This window comes from Oreochromis niloticus, linkage group LG15 (assembly GCF_001858045.2).
Source record: "Oreochromis niloticus isolate F11D_XX linkage group LG15, O_niloticus_UMD_NMBU, whole genome shotgun sequence".
Taxonomy (NCBI): domain Eukaryota; kingdom Metazoa; phylum Chordata; class Actinopteri; order Cichliformes; family Cichlidae; genus Oreochromis; species Oreochromis niloticus.
The window spans coordinates 4,323,225-4,344,651 of NC_031980.2; the positions used below are offsets into that span (position 1 = coordinate 4,323,225).

The 21,427-nt window shown below is 40.1% G+C and overlaps 1 protein-coding gene across 4 annotated transcripts in view; it reads left to right on the forward strand.

The window, feature by feature from the left end:
• Positions 1-255: 255 nt before the first annotated feature.
• plcb4b (phospholipase C, beta 4b) overlaps positions 256-21,427 on the forward strand; it is a 64,937-nt gene continuing 43,765 nt past the window's right edge. Inside the window, exons 1-3 of one of the 4 annotated variants that reach the window (XM_013268820.3) lie at positions 256-565; positions 4,179-4,220; positions 19,718-19,784. The gene's annotated coding sequence lies outside the window, so the exon portion shown is untranslated. Of the gene's footprint in view, positions 566-2,054; positions 2,197-2,267; positions 2,305-4,178; positions 4,221-19,717; positions 19,785-21,427 lie in introns of those variants that run through there. The other 3 variants (XM_013268822.3, XM_025899055.1, XM_025899056.1) reach the window with 3 other exon arrangements.

Below are 21,427 nucleotides of genomic sequence, written 5' to 3' on the forward strand. Positions count from 1 at the left end.
GTCTTTAGGGGAAGCAGGCCAGCATCACTGTGACTTTACAAAGGGAGGAGGGGGAGGCACTGTTTGTCTTTATCAACGCATGGCGGCTACAGTAGTCAGCTGTTAGAAAACGGGGGCGGAGCTGGATCTGGTTCTACTGGATGACTCACTCCGTTAACCCAAGGCACACTCATTCACTCATTTACACGCACGCCACCGCGCGCTCGCGCACGCACGCGCGCACACACCCATTCACGCGCAGGCACGTTAGGTGTGAGTGCAGAGTGTAGTGGTGGGTGTGGGAGGGGATGGGGAGGGCTGCCCGTCTGAAGAGGGGTTCCTAATCAGCGCGCATCAGCACCGTCCATTCTCCACTGGAGGGCGAGTGGTACAAGAACACCGGGACACTCCGGCGGGAGGGAGGCAGAGTAGACAGTCGGAGGGAGACGGGATAGAGCAGCAGCAGCTGGAAGACACGCAGACAGGCGGAGACAGAGACAGAAAATCCCTACCCGGACCCTGCACAGCATCATTTTCTCTCCGCCGTCGGATTAAACCCCGTCTCCATCTCCAAGCGCGAAACCACGTAAGAAACACACATAAAGCTTTCTGAATGCTGCCGAGAGAACAGTCAGAGTTTACCGTGTCTTGGGTTAAGGGCTTCTCGGTTAAATGTGCGCCAGACTGAGTTCAATTTAATGTGTTTGTTTTGCTGCCAGACGGACACTGGACCCTTCATTAAAACTCCATCACGCTAGCTCTCAGCGGCACTCTCCAAATCCTGCTCTCATCAGTCAGACATCCTCTCTCTGCCTCACTCTGTCACACACACACATACACACACACACAGCTGGAAGCAATAGCATTTGCTAGCTAGCAAGGCAGACGCATTTAAATAGACCTTTTGGTTTTTATTATCGAATTCACTCCAGCTTTGCTCGGTGACCTCTCTGCTAGGTGAATACGGCACGGCAGAGAGCCGCCGCGGCTTGAAAACTTGATGAAATGCGGGGCTTATTGACGTTTCCAACGGCTGTGAGGCTAGCCAGTGGAGCTAGCTGTAGCGGGACAGAGCAGAAGCCAGCCGGCCGATGACAAGCACAGTGCACACTGCACAGTGGCCATAAAAGTCAACCCACAAACCCCAGATTTTATTTCTTGCATTTACTCTAGTGCGTGCTTTTTGGTTTATTGCACTACATATTTGGAGCTTAATGCCCTGTGAGATTTGTAAGATAATGTAAATTTAACATGCAGAACTGGTGCATTCTCAGACTGTTTGCTGCTAGTCTGGTAGCTGCAGCTTGCCATGCATGCATCCATCCCAGCTTTGCAAGGTGTCATTGATTCACCGTTACGCCAACTAGAAAACAGTGTTTTTCGTGTGCCCGTAATGCCAGTGTTTAATCAATCAGCACAACGGTGGTAAAGTATCATAAAAATAGTTGCATGGGTGATCAAATTTCATCATTTGTGTGTGAAATCATTCGCAGTTTGCTCTTTGGATTTTAAACAATCTATTTTTGATAGGGGAAGATGTAATCAGCAGTTCTCCTTGAAAGCAGAGCAAATGACAGCCGAAACTCAGCAGGTTCTTCATTTTCATTTCCAAAACCAGTTTTATCCGTTACACCCCTGAGGCAGAGTGATATTTGTTCATGAATAACGTGTGTGTGTGGAAGGGGGTGAGGTGGGGGGACTGTGTAGACTTGTTTGCACTGTATAAAGTATTATTTTCCCCCCTAATATTAACTTAAGAATGAGTGTAGAAACAAACTTGTTGCATCAGCTGTTCCTCCTGCTCTCACCAACTTGCTCTGCAGCGCTTATTTGCATACTGAATCCATTTTCTCTTTTTTTGGAAATTGCTGCCCAGGTATCTAATAGTGCATATTAAATTGACCATCAACATACCTGTGGTCAGGGAGCAAAGAGTGTGTCAGTCCCCGTTATTGTGAAACCCTCAGAAGGTCGCCTCCCACTCCCTCCTTCCAGGCGACGTCCCCGCAGCCTGTGAAACATCGCCTCCATTATGTAAAGAAAAACAAATTCTGCTCTGGCTTATTGACACTGCCACATAAACGTTTGACTGGCGATTACGGAGGCAAACATTACCCTCTCTTGCACAATAACAATCCCTTACCTGAGGCTTAAACCCGGACTGCGAAGCATTTTGATGAATAGAGGTGGACTAAGAAGCTTAAAGGCTAACTGAGGGTGTGCAGGTGTTTTTATTATTTTCTTCTTTTTATGGTCGCTTTGACTTTAGTGCACTCGGTGATCAGTGTCTTTGGGGGAATTTATATGGCTGGAGGTTGCTGCACGGTAAGAGTTTGGCTGCATCGTCACAGCTTGCGGGATAATCCTTGTTATAGTTGCAAATTCTTCACTTGATCTAAATTGTTAACCATTCTTTTTAGTTTTACTAAATAGAACAAAAGTGACTCCAGTTTGCCATCTTCTGTTATCACTGGTACTCTTTAAGGTTTATCAGCCTCGATAGTAAAGCTGGTGTTGTTTTCACCTTGTCCATATGTCCTGCGGGCAGCTACTGTAGCAGGAACTACAAACTGAAGTACTCAGACCAAGTTTTGAGTACTTTGCATGTGCTATGCTGGTTTCTGGAAAGCTGTTGCCCAGTTGATGGTATCCCAGCCATTCAAGATACACATAACTTTATGGGTTTATAGTTGAGCAAACATGCCAAGTTTGAAGGAGGATCCCATGGCATGGTGCCACTTTTTTTTTTTCATTTTTATTTCTGCCAAGGTTACATAATTGCTTCAGTTTGGTCTTTCTCTGTTTAATAACAGTGTTATTAACAAAGTGTTACATTTTACCGTTTACCTTTGGCGTTTCATTCTGAAATTCTTTGGAAATTGAGAGACATTGTCTTGATGATCTCAAGAAAATACCACAATCTGGATCCAGGGACTTGATTTATGCATGTGGAGGGAATCTTCAGCCCAGACGGATGTACGAAGTCTCGCACTGCTCTGCATTTGTAGCTCCTATATGAAGGGTTTTTGTTTTGTTTTTGTTTTTTTTTAATATATGTGGTTTTAAATCTCACCGTAGATGCTTCTGCTGATTTTGTTTGGACAGACTTCCAGCAATTTTAATTGTAGTTCAGGTGTATCTGGAGTACACTGGAGGGACACTTGTGTGGCCGTGAGATAATTTGTAACTAAGCATAATATTATGTATATGTTCAGTGCAGGGGGGATACAGCTCTATTTAAAATGTAAAACCCGGCAGATTGAGGGTGTATACTGGTATATTATATCCAAGCATTAAGCCAATAAGAAGAAGTTAGTTTAGAATGAAAAAGCTAAACTACATTTTAAGTCTTGGATGTAAAGACGATGTATGAAAGAAAAAGGATGAAACTAAAACAGCATCTCAAAGCCTGGCATTGTTTTGTTGTGGATGTGAACTTGATTAGGCCACGAAATGTGTGTAAGACAGACATTACTCAGCATCAACTTTCGGGGTGTTTGTATCTCTGTGGAAAGCTTGACATTGGCTGTAGGGTTTGGTCCAACTAGAGAAAAATCTCTTTTTCTCGGTCTGTTTTCTCACAGCGTTTTTCTTGCCAGCATGATATCGATTTGCTCGAAGGTTGGAGGTTTATTCTAGCGGGACTGGATTTGGAATCCATCCAGTGGCAGTTTACTGTATATCTTGATTGCCTGTTTGTTTGTTAGTTTTTCTAAGACTAGCACGCTTTCTCTCCATGGCTTCTTTTAGACTTGGGAGGGCCTGGTCTAGAGTCACTGACCTTTCTCCACCTCTGTCAGTTTGTTTTAACAGTTCTATGATTTGTAGAATCGTTTTTTTTCTCTTCTGTGCTCCTGCAAAGAGATCTTTGAAAGTGGAAGTCCTGAAAGCCAGATGGACTAATAGAGCCACAGACGGGTAATGTGGGCACAGCGACTGACAGGACCAGTGTTGTTGTAATATGTTGAAAATATGTTGCATCACAGAGCTCAACATGTCTGAACTTTGTTTTCTCTGGCAAGGGAGTAAGTGGAGGGAATCGGGATGTGTTCATCTCTGTGTGTGGTTGTACCTCAGCTCCTGACCTTCCCATTATATAGCAGGGTTTTAGAACTCAGCCAAATAAGTCCACATTCAGGGTTTTGTGATTTATGAAATTCTCTCCCCTTCTAACCGTATGTCCTTTTTTGTCTCTGCAGGCCGAGACATGAACTCCTGCTGAAATTATTGATGCTGAACTGGTGAGTTTTGGGGCTGCCAGTGATCGCTGCAGCAACACAAATTTCTTTTTCTTGCGTTGTGTTTCTTAGTTTGTCGTTACATTCTGCCTAACAGCGCTGCTGTCTAATAAACCCCTGGGGCAAATATTAAAACGGCACAGTGTCCAGAATTCAGTTGAACATAAAGTTTGGGAAAACTGAGCTTGCAATAAATCAGTCAATGTAATGTAGGTGTCAGTGTTTGATCTAACATGTTTCTGCATGTCCAAAAAACACATTCTGTGCACTAATATCCACCTGGATCTTATTTTCCTGCCACTTTTTCTTTGAGGCCTCATTAGCGAATACAGACACTTTCTTTCCCGCATTAAATATTACAAACACGTTGTGCCGAGAACTGGAAAGGACGGACATCTTATTGGATTTGTACTGAGTGATGAAAGCAAGTCTAAATTTTAATTGTATCTTTCATGAAAGGCTGATATTCGCTGATCCACTGCACACATCAGTCATTGATAAGTAGGTTGTGTGACTGAAGCTGTTGCTCTGTGTTCCCCCATGCCAAGTTTGACACTTTAATGAAGCTCAAATGTGATTGCTGTCTATGTGTTCATGATGTATTCTGTATTAATGATGTGTAGCATCAAAGCTGTCTGTTAGCTTTGCCTGGTTCATTTTCATTTGTCTCCTTTTATCGCGCAAAGAGGTATGTATTATCTCTAAGTTATTCTGTTGGCAAGAACCATGTGACTATAACTTGATAGTGACTAGGAAAAGTAATTCTTAGAACACATATCTAAGCATTGCTTTAGAAACATATTTTTATGATTTTATGATAAAGGTTTGATTATTGAACAGTAAGCAGGTCTCCAGTGCAAACTGCTGGCATCTCTGAAATACACAAAAGATGTCTTTTGGCAGTCTGTCCCAACAGAAGACGGATATCTCTCCTATCTTGACATATTCTATGGAATACAGTCGTGAAGAAGAAAGGAATCTATGCAGTCCTCTGAAAGATTAAGTACACCCTTGTACAGGAATTAAGAGGCTAAATGGTAGCCAGGTGGTGCCAGTCAAGTATGATTAATGGATCAGCTGCAAGTGTGAGAATCTCTGTAAAAGCAGAAATTTTGGCAGTTTGTAGGTTTTGAGCATTCATGTCTATGATAACACAATGCCACAATCTTCATATGAGTGAACATCCCAGCAAACTCACCCCAGGGTCAGACCGCGCAATCCTCAGAGAAACTGCAAAACCCCCAAGAACTACAGCTCAGACTCTACAGGCCTGTTAGCATGTTAAATGTTGAATGTCATGACAGTACAGTTAGAAACACGAGACTTCAACAATATTGCTTTTTTGAAGGGTTGCTGGAAGAAAGCCTCTTCTTTCTTATATGTAGAGTTGCAATCTGGACAACCACAAGACGTCTTGAACTATGTCCTTTGGACAAAGTGGAGATTTTGGCCATTATGATTCCACGATTATTGGTGAAAACCAAATGCAGTATATCAGCGCAGACACTTCATACCAACTGTCAAGCACGGTGATGTAGGGGCGTGATTTGTGCTCGTTTCGCAGATACAGTACCTGGGCATTTGGAGTCATTGAGTTGACCATGAACTTCTCTGTATACCAGAGTATTCTACATCTGACTTGGCTGAAATTGGGTCATGTAGCAGGACAATGATCACAAACACAGCAGTAAATCTCTAATCGAATGACTGGGAAAAAAAAAAAAAATCAGGGTGTTGCAATGATCTGGTGAAAGTCTAGACCTCAAACCAATTGAAATGTTCTGCATAAGCAGATGCTCACAAACTTCGATGAACTAAAACAACTTTGTAAAGACGAGCGGGCCAAAATTCCTCCGCAACAATGTGAGAGACTAATAAAGTCAAACAAAAACATATTAATTAGAGTTGTTGTTGCTAAAGGTGCTTCTACAAGCTATTGAATCATTTTGTTTTCATAGGATGGCAAAGAGTTCTGTGAAGACTCTTTTTCATGTGACTGTATGTTAAGAAAACAGGGCATGAAGTGCCATCTACAAGTTCAATCTTGTGATTTACATACCTGGATAATTATTCACTTGTTGAAACAAGTGTTATAAATATCAGTTACAACTTTATACTTGCCTTCCAAATAATGTTTATAGATGACTTACAGAGTCTTTATTACCTGCTTAAAAGGTATGATAAACATTAGTTGCAACCTTACTGTAACCTTTCAGAAAATGTTAATAGATGCTTTGCAGATCAATTTTTAGCTCACACTATTCATTTACCGTTTCTTAAAATGGTTATTATAAAGTACTGTCAAGAATTTACTAATAAAACTCCATTGTATTGGGTTAAGCTTCTACTTTAAATCCACCTGTACCAGTCTATATGGCTTTTCACAGTAAAAGATTGAGGGTAAATTAAAAAACGAGTGCTTTGGTGGTCATCGAAATAGACCGGCATTTATGTGGCGCTTTTCTAATCATACTGCCCACTCAAAGTGCTATGTGCTACTATGTGTCACATTTAATCATACATTCATACAATATTTTGTTCGTCACAGTTTTAATACTTGATCTACGTCTCATCCATAGCCAGTTTAGAAAGATCAGTTTGCCTAACAAGCATGTCTTTGAACTAAGGAAGGCAAAGTAAACCCATCAGAAATCTACACAGATATCGGGAAAACATCCATATATAAAATCCCAAGGTGGGATTCAAACCAGGAACATTTTTGGTGTGAGGCAACACGCTAAACATCCTAAGCTTACACTTCAGTAACTACATGTGGCGGGAAAGAAGGGAACACACTGGTAGTGTTGATTGATGGTTATTCATATTTGATACAAATTATTTTTACCAATATGATTTATTTTTAACTGTCATCATGTTATGGAGCATTCCTGTAAAAAATCAACACCTCTTTGTGTTTGAAGGATAAAATAATAAATTCAGTGCTTGTTCAAACGGAGAACATAAGATCCTTCCTTCTCTTACATGAAATGCCCGGGCATTTCATGTAAGAGAAGCAGTGTCAGCGGCAGCAGAGTCAACACACCTAAATTCCCACTGCAAATATTTACATGGATCCGGTACTCTGCAACTTTGTTCTACCCTCCTGCATTTTAAGACCTTGGCATTTATCGAAAATATGGATGTGACAGGCACCTGAGGCAGCACCCGGAGAGAGAAAATATTACTTTTGGAGGAGCTTCGTCTTTTAATGTAATCCAGTAGCATAAAGAAAATGAGTCCACATAAATGACCATACCAAAATAGTTACAGAGAAATGTTAACGCGTGAAAGTACCTTCTTATGGATATCAAAAGAAGCTGTAACACTGCTTTTGTGCAAATGTGGCATCTTTCGGTTGTGCACTTGCTTAGAAAGCTTTCTAAGAAACAACATGAAAGACTCCTCGTGGATGTTCAGTGCTGCCGGCCCGTGACGCTGCTAAAAGGGTCAGGAAACCTCAGCCCCCCCCCCCGTCCGCTCTTTGCTCTGATAAAACCACTCAGCTCCACTCCCACAGTCTCAGCTTCACAGACACGATAGCTGATCAAAAAGTGGCCTCAACCCTCACTAATCCAGATGTTGTGGATTATAGAGCTATGTGGGAGTACTATTAGCTGCCTAAAGAAAGAGAGAGATCAATGATGAGAGCGCGTGTCTTCACTACAAGGGTAAGTGTGGCTCGAGGGTGAATATAATGACGGGGGTATTCTCTGCAGACTCTAAGCCAGCAGCAGAGGGAAGGAGATGGGTGGTGGTGGGGGTGGGGGTAGTGTCGGCGGCAAGTGAAAGCAGAGCAGATAGAGAGCGAGTGAGACTCTTACTCTTACACCAACAGATGGAAGCTACAGTCATCAAGTCAATATTTACTCTTTCTTAATAAAAAATTGGCAGCATCGGCCTCGCTGATTCAGTAGCGGGCAGCAGGAGTATCTGAGCTTGTGTGAAAGAGGATTTGAGGAGTAAAAACAACACTTCAGTGATAATAACTGTGGCTCGACTCCACGCGTCGGTCTAAAAATACGTTGGGACGAACCCTCCCCTCTCTTTTGTTAAATGCACACACGCTTGCAATGTGCAATTCACTTTACCCATGGCTCAATCCACTGTGGGGATACATGTGAACGCAATTTGCACTTCCAATTAAACTGTCGACCTTCGCTCCAGAATGCAAAACGTGATTCTGTACTGTCCTCTCCTGGATAGCTATTATTAACCATCCCAGGCCCGTAATAGAGAGACCACAGCTTTACAACGCACCGACGAGGATCTTTGCAGTCAGCAAAATTATCACATTTATCAACACTGTCAATACTTAAAAGTGGAAAATTAGCAGATACTTTAGAGACTTATCGATCAAGCTTTTAATAGTTTGTGTTTGTGTTACAAATGGGGCAAATGCAGGGAGGTCGTGTTTGCTGAAAATAAAGTGGAGCATTAGTGTGTTTTTGGGAGGATACCAGTCATTTACATTAAGACAGAGAGTACTGTGAGAGAATAAGTTAAGATTCTGAAAACTGCAGAGTACATTAGGCGAGGGTTAGCCTAAAGCATCCCGCCCAGCCTCTAACACAGCTTCAACGCATGACTTGCTGGCCTGATCAGATGACTTGATAAACAGCAGGAATGTTGCTTCTTCCTCTCTCTACAACACTGCCTGTGTGTGTGTGTGTGTGTGTGTGTGTGTGTGTGTGTGTGTGTGTGTGTGTGTGTATGTGTGTATGCGTGTGTGTTTAATTTTAATTATATAGCAGTGATATAAAGATGGTCAGGTTGGATTACGGATTATGTTTTTTGGTAATGTCCTGTGACATCATCATAACATGACTTTGTGTGTGTGTGTGCCAGAGGGGTCTCTTTAGGCAGCCCACTACTCTACAAGATAGCAATTATGTAACACTTCAGAGATTAGCTTATCATTTACCCTGCTCAGCTCAGTTGAAATGCAGAACACAGTACATGACACAATTGTCTCTACTTTGTTGTTGACTTGGATAATGTAATGGCTGCAGGGGAATTCCTGCTATATATGTAGATGTCCTTGAGTGAAACAGCGTGAAGTCTTTAATATGGGCCTAATTTATGTCTTTGGGTTTTTTTGGTTAGAAAGACAAAGCGGATTTTAATGGCGTTTTTGTTTTTCTTTTGGAGGCTTTCTTTGGAGATTGTAACTCATAAACTGAAAAGTGCAAGCAGGGAAACAAACAGATTTTAGGTGGAGTATAAACACTGGGTTTAATAGGCGAATAGTTCCCTTCACATGGCTTTCCAAGCACTGCCAGAAATTTGTCAAAGAGCCTCGTGCATTTTTCATCAGCCACTTCTTGGATGTCATTTAAACAAACCTCTGTCCTTAGCACATAAATCCTTTAGATGGCTATCATAACAAACTGTAGAAGCAATGTGAAGTTTAGAAAAGTGTCACGAAGCACATCGTAAGAGGACAGATGTAAATTTTCCAGTGAAAAATGCTCAGAGATTTTCCTTAGGTGACGCAATTATAGCACATGACATGGACTAGGAAATTCTATATGCTGTATATATTTACTTGATAGGAAATTGTAAATTATATATCACATATTGCGTTCACATGCATATACAGTACATATATCTACGATTGTTCCTAGCACTTGCTGAATTATGAAGACGTTTCCGCTTGCAGAAGACCATCTCTAGAGCTTCAACAAGCTTTGTCTTTGTGTCCTATTAGTGCCTTCTAAGGTTCACCTGTTGCATATTTTTGTATTATACATTCATGTTTTTTTAAAAGCAATGACAGACCAAGAGAGTACTGTGCCAGTTTCTCAAGTCACCTCTCGTTTCCTTATGTTTTGCTTCCAAGGAGCCAGAATTTCTGTTAATTTCTTTAAAGGGGTCTTAGCATAAAAAAGTCACCTAACTCAAGGGGTGAACCAGTATTTTGTCTACATGTAAAAGTCAACTTGGCAAAGAACCTAACCTTTAGATGGCTGTATGTCTCCAGCCATGTATGAAACACGGTGGAGGCTCTGTCATGTTTGGGGCTGCATTTTAGTTAAAAGGATTTTGTTAAAATTAATGGAATTATAAATGCAGGGTAGTACTGCATGACAATGATCCCAAACTCACTGTCAGTGCAGTAAAAATATATCTGGATAGAAAAACACACAATGGAACAGTATCAGTCATTGGCCTCTCCAGAGCCCGGACTTTATCGAAGCAGTGTGGGATCATCATGACAGAACAAAACACCCAAAGAAGAGCTTTGAATGTCCTTCAAGAAGCCTGGAGAACTATTCCTGAAGACTGCTTAAAAACATTACAAGAAAGCTGCCTAAAAGAGTTTAGAGTCTTTCAAGCTTGTTGGAATTGTTTAAACTCTTACATATATTTTGCCTTAGACACTGTATTTCCATGTCTGTTTTCATCTTTCAGTAAATTGCTAAACCTATTTCCCATTTTCTAGCAAAATCTAAATAAATGAGGGGTGGCTCAATACTTGTATTGCACAGTATTATAAATAAATAAAACTGAAAAGAGGCTGAACATCAAACACAGAACACAATAGTTGTGTGTTTCACTGAGAGTGGTTTCTTCCAAAATGTTATTTTTCTTGGCTCAGTAAGCACACACAAACTCCTTTTGTTTATGAAGCTCCTGTTATTATTTAGTCAACTTGCTAGAGTTTGAATTAACAATGAGAAGAAAACTGTATGAGCGGTTTCACTGCAGCACTGAAAGCAATGATTACTTTCACCTAAGGCCTTGAATTAAAAGCCTGTTCCAGACATGCACCTCATTATGCAAATGTACCGGTAATTTTATTTGTAATTTTTGGTTCAAGTCACTTTTCTGCAGAAGTCAAGATGACAATCTAATGAGGTCAAACATCCTGTTAGATCAATCTGTGGACATGTTGTTTATTATTACACAAGGTTATACTTAGGTTCCCATCAATTTGCTCTCCTCAACAGCTTAAAGTATGAACAAACATTCAGATTACTCAAAATGCAGTCGCTGTGCTTAACTCTTTACTGCCGTTTGATTTTTACAGCTAAAAGCTGATTAAATTTCATGCTACACACAGTGTGAAATGTTTTCTGCTCAGCAACTGAGAGCATATTGGTTACCGTGTTGAGGAGTTGGAGTTGCAGAGATCCGATATTAACCTAATAGCTTACTCTGGCTGCTCTGTTTGTTCTTTAAATGAAAAATAATTATCTTTTTTTGGTGACAATTTTTGATGAATGAGTGTAGTCCATTTCATTTTCTGTGGCAAATTGAATTTCCTGTCTTCCTCACAGTCAAAGGCACCCAGCGTTGTGTCATTGAAGTGTTTTTAATGTGAACTAGGAGCAGCTGTCTGGTTGATATTAGGAGTAATATAATACAACCCCAATGTATCTGTGTTAGAGTGTACAGTAGACGGTCAGGCTAATATCAGTGAGGTCAGATTATAAACATTCATGTGGGATGACATGTATTCATCATCTCCTGTCAATCCTTTGTGTGTTAATAGACAATATGAGTCCAGCACGGGGCTGGCAGACTCCACCACTAACAAGAAGAACAAATAAATGGAAGGGTAATACGTTTTGTAAAGTGCCAGGGACTTCTTGTCCTTGTCCGTCCTCACTGTTGCATAACACAAAAAATATAAAATCATCTGTTACCATCTTGGCTCTGTGATTCAGCCACTGCAGTCTAGAAGCCAGTTAAATGCACAGGGCATCAGAAACAAATTGCTTTATGGTTATAATTGTAAAAAAGAAAAAGTGGCTGCATCTTTGCTGAATTCAGCCATGTTTGACCGGAAAATGAGAATGGGACCAATAAATGTGGTAGACTCAAATCATTAGACTTTCACACACCATTAGCAGCACATGTTTCATATTGTTATGTTTGGCTTGACTTGAAGCATTAGATAGCTTTTCAAGCTGTAAAAAAGTGTCGGCTGTGAGTCACATACGATTGTCTATGGGGAACTTTCATGGGAGTTTCACTAACGCAGCCAGCAATGCTGGCTGAAAAAGCAAAGTGTAAGTGTATGTTTGGATAAAATGACTCTGGTTTGCCTTGCTTTAGGATCATGGAAAAACAAGAACCTTTTATTTCATGTAGGTGTTTGCTGCTTATAGTGCCTACAGGTGAAAATGGGGTCAAAGTTTAAAAAAATGTTGAAATTATTTTTAAAGCTGTGAGCAAAAACATGATAATCACAACCTGCAACATCAGAGAGAGCCACGTTCTCTTTCTTCATGTCGTTTTTGCCTCTCACCAATCTCTTCTAATAGTACACCCTTTTTCAAATACCAGTTGCCAAACATTACGTGTGAATTACTGCTTCGTATGCATGCGTGTCTGCAGGTATACACAGACTTGTATTTGCAGAGGAGCAATAATCAGCTGCCACTCTAGAGACTCTCTCAGCTATGCTGACTTTAATGACCAAAGCATCCACCATATCTTAGCAACTAAGTCCAACTAAGTACGCAGCTTTGGTGGGAGCAGTGTAGCGGCACAACTTTGAAAATAAGAACAAAGGAACCACCCAGTCCTTTGCACCATTATGTTGGACAGATGAAAAAAGTAAAAAATTAAAAATTCTAAAATACACACAAGTGTACATGGGTGGCACACCAAGACTGGATGGTTTTTTTGATGTATTTAGGAGAGTCTTTGGAGTTAAAATTGCCCAAGCTTTGTTAATAAATTCATAAATGTTTTTTAATGACTTCTATAACCATTTTGCCTTTTTAAACTCCTTCAAAAACTCAATTTATATTGTTGAGATGATTTTATAGAAGAACCTTTAGAAGGCATGAATCATATATCCACATTCACTTGTCTCTATCATGTAGCTCTACAGCTAATCAGCCAGTCCCCTGCTACCTTCTTACACCTGCATGAGCATAACCTCTGTTTGTGAAGGACATGTGTTTTAGGGTGAACAGACATTTCTTTGAAAATGTCAAAAACACTCATGTGGAGAGAGATTGTTTTCATTTTTGAATGATTTTTTTTTTTTTAATAATGAACCTGTATTATATAACATAGGACAGATGGATGACTGCAGTGTTATAGATTCCTGGTCTGAAACTTAATCCCTACAGTATTTCATGTCATAGCAGCACAAATTATGCTGTGTAATAGCTATGAGCTATTAGCTGAGGTTGAATGGTTTCCTACCATTGGTCCATGCTAATAAAATCTACTAATTAGCCTGCACAATGGCGGAAGGGGAGAAGTGCTCTCCGTTTGTGTCTGATGTGCGCAGAGAGACCCAGACCTAATTTTTTCCTTGTTAAAGACAGTCGTCCATCATTCTCCAAGGCAAAGCGAGCGATATTCTCTGACTCACTAAGCAGAAAAATCCTCCCGCTCACCTTCTCTCTCTCTCTCTCTGCCTGCATTTTACTCTCTTTGGCTGCCTCTCACTCTTTGGCCCTCAGGGAGCTGGCTTCTGACAGCATCACACAGAAAAAATAAAATTGAAAAGTCAAAGTGTATGTGAAATGTTTTGGTGCCTGTGCAGCTTTGTCTTTGTCTGCTTGCCTTTCTCCCTTCCTCCATTGTTCTCTACTGCTCTCAGGATGCCGCCCTTTTTGTCTTTACCTCCTATTTCAATTTCACCCACGTTCTACTGTGAAGACAGTAAAAAGATGATGTTTCAGGGTATTTATTCCATTCATGCCTGTGTGGGTCTTTCCGATGGATTGTAGTACATGAATCTATTGGGAGAAAAAAAGATGGAAAAACAAAAAAACCTCATAAATAGTTGAGAGAGCTTCTAGCACCACTCCTGGCATGACTCATTTTGTTTATACTGCAGTGTTAGCAGGAGTTGAACCCAAGTTCCAATGAATGGTGATAGTATTGAGTTCAAGTCTTTATATTTTAACACCTTCCACGCTACAATACAAGTCCGTGTCCGTGTCCCCGTTTTCAAAGGTTGCAGACAGTGGATATTCATCGAAGAGGTCATCTGGCACTATCACTAAAGTGGATGCAGCATTTTGGTTGCTTAAAATTAAGTTGTGTTGGAGTTTTGAGATTTTAAAGCCGGTTAAGCAACACCAGTTCTTATGGAGTCATTGTTATACAACTGTTGTTTACTCTCCATTTACTTTTTAAATTATGCTGTTAAGTAAGTAAGAGGGTCAATATTTGCTGATGCGTTTTGATGTGTGTGACTTGGTGTTGAATCGAAGAAGACTTGAGGTATCCTTAGAGATGCATTTCTTTCATTTTTCTTCACAGTTTTACTGATGTTTGCAGGTTTGTCACTAAATAATTGTAATTTGTACGTTTTAGTCATATAAAAATTTGGGCTGGTGTTTATGCAGGTTATGACAATGGTGCTGAATGGTATACTGCACAACTTTACTATCACTATTCCTTGCAGTATAGAAGTATTTTACTCAAAATATTTTTATTGAGCGATTGAGGATTTACGAACGTATGGAAGTATTTTGATTCGTTTTTTCCCTTTGTTTTTGTTGCTGTGGCAAGAACCAAACAGAAGAGCTCCACATGTCTGAATCGCTCAGAGGTTCATGATTTCGGATCTTGATTTTTAAATGTTGGTCTTTCATAAATGTTACTAATGTTGCTAATTAACCACAGTTAGTGAAACTGATTCTTAATAGGTACTGCATACCGAAAGGTCCTACTTAAAAGTTGTTGTGCACTCCTTCAGCAGCTGCAGATCATGTAAAAGGTGAAAAAAGCTATGTTCTGGGGTTTAGAGTCACTGCCGCAGAGCAAAGATGAGACAAACACTATTACTTAATTTGAATACTTCCATTCGTACAACAGATACTTCTCTGGGTAGTGTGTTACTTTCAACGGGTAGTTTTGTTTTGTTTTGTCTGCTAGCAGCAGTAACATTCACCGGTAACATTTAACTAGCTTGTGAATATTCGCTACCTGGACTTTCATAACAGTAACCCTTCTATACTACAATACAATACAAGAGGTAATAGACAAAGGAGTTCTTTAAAAAAAAAAGAAAAGAAACTTTATTGGATTTATAAATTACAGGCCAGTAAATATCCTGGCTTAAAAAAAACCCCAAACTTCTTTGTTATAAACTTTATTGATGCATTTATGTTATTTGTGGTCAATGCAACAATGTGGTCTTTTTCATGTATGATTTGGATTGAATTTGATTAATGTTTGTTAGTATCTTTTTGGGCTTCTGGATGTGTCCAGGTCATTGAAGACTCCTCCTGTTGGTGGAATTTTACTGTTAGAATTTTCCACTTTCACTCTAGGGTTTGGATGAAAACCATATTTGGAAGGCTCCAATTAGTAGAGCACCACTAGAAAAGATTCGGTGTGTTGATAGATGAAGGCCTGCATACCAAAACATGCTCACCATGCCATGAGAATAAAGGCATTGGAGTTTGTTGATATTTTAGTTTATTTCACACTCTACATGTTGATAGTTATGAATACACCATCCAGATATTTGTAGTGTACTTCATGTAGCTAAATTTATGCACATAATAGAAACTCTAAGTCTTAATGCCATGGTGACAAGTTCTCTGCATTTTACAATAAAGTCTAAAATCAACTACTAACAGACTCATGTCTGTAACATTAAGTCATGTTATTTTCAGAAACTGGAAACGGGGGATTCAGTAACTTCCAGTAGCCTCAACTGGAAACCTCACATTGACATAAAGACATAATCCCCATAAAACTGAAAAATTTCATTTTTATGGTTTGATTTGTATGCAAAAAAATTATGTGGAATTATGTGAAATGCATAAATTTGCAAATGTAGGAGATATCAGCCAACTAGCTCCTGATGACACCTTCCAAATTGCATTACAGCAGTAGACTGGTGTGAGCTATTATAATGAAATGGTGATGTATGAAAGGTGAAATGTCACTTTAGTGTTAATGTTTGTCAAGCTTTCTATCCCTCAGTTTTCAGTCTGGTATTCCTACTTCAGTCCTCTGAGAAAACCCACTATCACATCTGCACACAAAAACAGGGGGAGGGATTTCTCAGAGTCCTCCTTGCTGATGTTATTTAATGTCCTTTCAGAGTCGCTCTCAACATAGTTGCAATCGGGGGCCAAATGAGAATTATCATCTCAGTGCCCTGACAGGTGCTGCTCATGGCAGCAAAGCAGTCAACAGCGTGTCCCACAGAGAGCTGTGCGTCAGCCTTTGGGTTGGGTCGATTTCCTGAGGCGGGGACATATGCCGTTAGTACTTGAACTGTCATTCTCTTCACCTCCAGACCAGTTTATGTGAGGCATTTTGGTGTAAGCTTGTATGTGTAGATAATTGCGTATTATTTTCAGATTAGGCTATTTCAGGTAACACGGATAATGTCATTTCCCCAGCCAGATCCCATCCTGTGATGCCTGCGGGAGTGTGTGCGGTTGGCAGTGTTGTTGTTTTAATCAGCACCCCTGTGTGCTTCCCCTGTAAAGCTGTCATTTGTTGAGTGATGGTCGGCACAGCTGTCACTGTTTATACCGTTTAAATCCTGTGACAGGCAGGGGAGAGATTAGCAGCCTCTTACCTGTTGCTTTAATCAAAGGAATGATTACCGCACGGCTGGATGTTACTTAGAATAGCACCTACTAAAAATACACTCATGTGTGCATGTGTGTGTCCGCACAGATGCACAGAAAGAAGAGATGTAGCAAGAAACATCTATTTTTTGTTTGATATTGTGTATTCATGACTGAACCCTTTTAGCTGTGCTACTGGTTGGAGTTTCCATGGTAGCACAATTGAGTTCCAGTTTGTTAGCTTTGTCTGCTGAAAGTGTAAAATATCTGTGTCCACTCAGCAGCATCATCGCTTATTTTCTTCTACTTATTATTATCCCTAGTAACAGCAGCAGTAGTATTTTACATGTTTCCTATGTCGGTTCATTCTTACTTCAATGGATAAAAGAGGCCTGGTGAAAAAGCAGGACCCAAGTATTGTTAACCTGTTCTTTTTATAGGGCTCTTACTAAATTGCTTAGCAGAACATGAATATTGGTGTCTGTACATGTGTCATGGCTTTTTTGATACAGTGTATCCACTGATGCTCTGCCCTGGCTGAAGAGGCCTGTGAACAGCTCTTGTCCAGTGAGTCCACTTGACATGTGGAATATTTGATCTACATAAGCTGTGACTGTGGGAGAGGCCTATCTACATGAAGAGGGGGAAAGAGGGATCGGAGGCAGATGACTCAAAATAGATGGTGCCAGATCAATACCAAGCTCTGTATTAACTTCATTAAATGGGCCTGCTATTTGCAAGGCCCAACTGATGCTGGGATTTTTTGGAGGCGATTTTTTTTTTAAGATGTAGAGTGAGGTCAATAATTACTTGCACAAAACACAATTTTTGCAGTTGTACTTCCATAAATCACCACTGTAGATTTTAAATCAAACAGTCAATAGGTGACTCAAGTGCAGCGTTTCAGCTTTAACACTGTTTTTTTTGGCTGTTTTCTTTTGTTGTTTGTTTACATTTTTCATTAACTAACGTTGGACTGACGAGCAGTTTCGTGGCCAAGTCAAGCTTGTTCCCTCATTATTTCATGACAAATGATGCAGGCATAATATCTGAAGTTATAGGTTTTTACTCTAAATGTAAAAACAAGGTGCTAAGAGATGTCAGTGCAAACAAACCTATGTGAGAGATCGCAAAAACCGTAGGTGTGACCCCATGAAGGGTCTGGTGCAAAAAGAATGAACGCACCGACCAGCTCAGCAGCACCAAAAGGCCTGCAAAACCACAGAAGACAACTCAAGTGCGTGACAACAGAGTTCCATTGTTGAGGAAAAACAACTTTACAACATCTAACCAAGTCAACACTTTCAAGGATGTAGGCGTATCACTGGCAAAGTCTACAATCAAGAGATACCTTAATGTAAATACAAAGCATGTACAATGTAAATACAGCAGGTTCATAAGGTTCAAACCACTGGTTATACTCCAGAACAGGAAGGTCAGATTATACGGCACAGTTTGGATAGATGAAACCAAGATTAACTTTCAGAGTGATGGAAAAGGAAAAGTACGGAGAAGGGAACAAACATGATCTGAAGCGTACCATATCATCTGTCAGACACGACGGAGGTAATGTTATGGCATGGATATGTATAACTGCCAGTGGCATTAGGTCACTAGTTTATTGATGATGTGACTTCTGAGAGAAGCACCAGGATGGATTGTACTACACTTGCTACACTCTCACCTCAGATTCAGCCAAATGCTGCAAAATTAATCAGACAGCATTCACAGTGCAAATGGATAATGACCCGAAGCATACTGCTGAAATCAAGAGTTTAAGTAAATAAAATATTCTTCAGTAGCCATGTCAGTCACCTCGTCTCAGCTCAGCATCTTTTCAGTTATTGCATGCAGAATTGAAAGCAGACAAGCAGCAAGTGAGGGTGGCTGCCGTAAAGCCTCATCATCTTAGAGGAAATGCAGCATTTTGTCATGTCCACTGGTTCTAGACTTCAGGCAGTCATTGACTGCAAAGGACCTCTATCCAAATATCAAAACAGTCCATATATTGACATTGTGTTAGTTTCTCTAATTAATTTGGACAACAATTGCAGTATGTTTAAAGCTGGAACTCATGAGAGGAACCTGTCACAAAACATATTTCTTATTGGGCTTTCAAAAATCTCCACATTAACAAGCAATCATAACCCCAGATGGAAATACAACCTTAAGAGCAGCAACTTTCCCTCACTTTACTTGTTGAAATCTAGCTTCTGCTGTCTACACTTATCTGGCAAAGTTTATCTTGCAAAGGGATTGTATAAAGAAACCATTACTGGCCTGTTCCTGTTCTAGCGATGTGATGGTGATGTGAGAGACACAAGCAGAATCACGGTCACTCCTAAGTACAGGAAATGATGAGGAATTTTTCTTGTCTTCAGGCCTGAGGTACCAGATGCCTTGCCAAAAGGGGGATTATCTTCTCTTTTCCATCTATAGTTTGGTTCTTGTTTCACTCATCCGCGTTCCCTCTCTGTCTGCACCTTTTGACCCAATCTGTGCTTTACATTTACGTTTTAAGCTTTTAGCAGACTCTGTTTTATTTTCACTGACATACCTGCCTCTCAGAAGCTACCGCAGAGCAGATGTGGAGGTGGTGCCGTTTGTCTAATTTGCCAGCTCATTTCCACCAATCTCTCTGACAGAGGCAGCCTTTCTTACGGGAAGCGCCTTCCATTAAAAGTTTATTTAGCTGAAGCCAGAGGAATGATTAAAATTCTGCACTTGCCAAATAGGATGAGGAACATTACTGGGGAGCTGGTGACTACACCCCAGTGTGTGCGTTGTGTATGTGTGAACAGTTGTGTAGGAACATGCTCGTGTACATCTTTTTTTCTGTCAGTGTTTTTCCTAAAGGCACCACAATCATCTGTAATATGAGTGTAAGTGTATGAGATGAAGCTGAATAATGAAGTTAGCACGTATCTGCAAATTGGACTTAATTTCTTTTCTCTCCCCCTCCCGTTTGCTTTTTTCCCCTCTTTCTAGAGTGGTCCACTGCTATCTTCCAGTGTTTCCCCTCCCCTCAGTTTTCCGTCTCCCTGTCTGTCACCTGGTAAGTACTCTCAGATTCACCTCCCACATATATAATACAGAGGCTTTCAGTGTTTTTCATTCCTTTATGTAATCATCAGCTCCCTTGCTAGCTTGAACTACAAATTGCTTTAACCTTTGCAAACAGAGCACAATTTCTTGCTAATGTACATATTTATGGCACATGACAGCGTGGTAGGTATACAGTATACATAGTTATGTTGAGTACAGTTAGTAGTCATTTGTCTTTTCAATTCAGCGAAGTGTGTTAGACAGTGCAGGATTAGCCTAACAGACAAGACTTAATGTTGTGAGTTAACTGAGCCAGAAATCTGTGTGAATAATGACCAACTCAGTCAATGAAGCATGAGCAAATTATGTGCCGGAATAGGGAAAAACATCAAGTTATTAAGTGATATTTCACACAATTCTGCTAAAAAGTTGAATAGATTTTAAAGTGTCACAGAGAGACATACACTCAGTAATTCTGAATTTTGCGTGTACACCAAAGAAAAAACAACACAGTGCAGCAGAAAACTGAAACAATCTTTCAAAAGTGGATAAAAACACCAACATTTGCTTTTTTTGTCTCTGTCTATGCATTATTGTGAAAAATCCAGCTTTCACAAATTTCCAGTTTACCATCATTTCCATCCAGGAAATCAGAATTTCAACCACTGGATACATTTCAGAGGTTTTACTCGTACTCTCTTTTTAATCCTTTTGACTAGAAGTGAGTGAAATTTATAACTTAAAAACTTCTTCAGAGCTTCTTTGTTTCAAGTAAAACTCTGACTTGGATGTTTAACATTCATCTTGTGATAATTTATAGTCGTTTGATGAATTTCCGTTAGCTCCTTTACCTTTAGCTCGACTCTCTCACGCTGTCAGACCCTGTCATCAATATTTTTCACAGGCTAACACAGTGAGACAGATAATTTACTGTTACCATACACCAGCAGTCACTTTAGAATCACCCGTTAACCTGACAAACGTGTCTTTGGACTAACTGTGCTGCCCAGCTATTTATTATATGGGCCAACTCATATAAATAATCTAATACTATTTTTTTTCCTCTCACCTAACACCCAAAGCACATCTTATACTGCACCCACAGACACTTTTTATTTGTGCAAAAAAAAAACCCACTGAATGCATCAGGGGGTATCTGGAGTTCAGTATATTGCCTAAGAACATTTCAGCTCAGGGTTGAACCACTGACCTTCTGAACAGGAGGCAACTGACTCTAAATCCTGAGCCACCATGAACAGCAAACTTTCTGGGGGCCATAGGAGAGAACTGGGTAACCAGTGAGGAGAGTTAGTGGTGCATCGAGGAGATGTAACTGGAAAGAAAAAGGATTACTTGTACTACCATGCCCCAGACCCACTTAAAAAAACAGAGTTACAACGTTGACTTCCACATAGTTTAAAAATCATACATCTTTGACTAACATAAAAACGACCAGTTTAGTTTATCTGAATTTTTGGGGGGTTTTTTGCCTTTGTTGATGGCCATATTGAAAATGGCTCCACGTTTTCAGATGGCTTATTAAAATAATTTTAAAAAATTAATTATAAAACAGTTTTTTGCAAATACCAGTTTTACTCAGTTTTACTACTTGTGTCCATTTGAACAATTTCTCTGCAAGGTGAAGTTACCGGC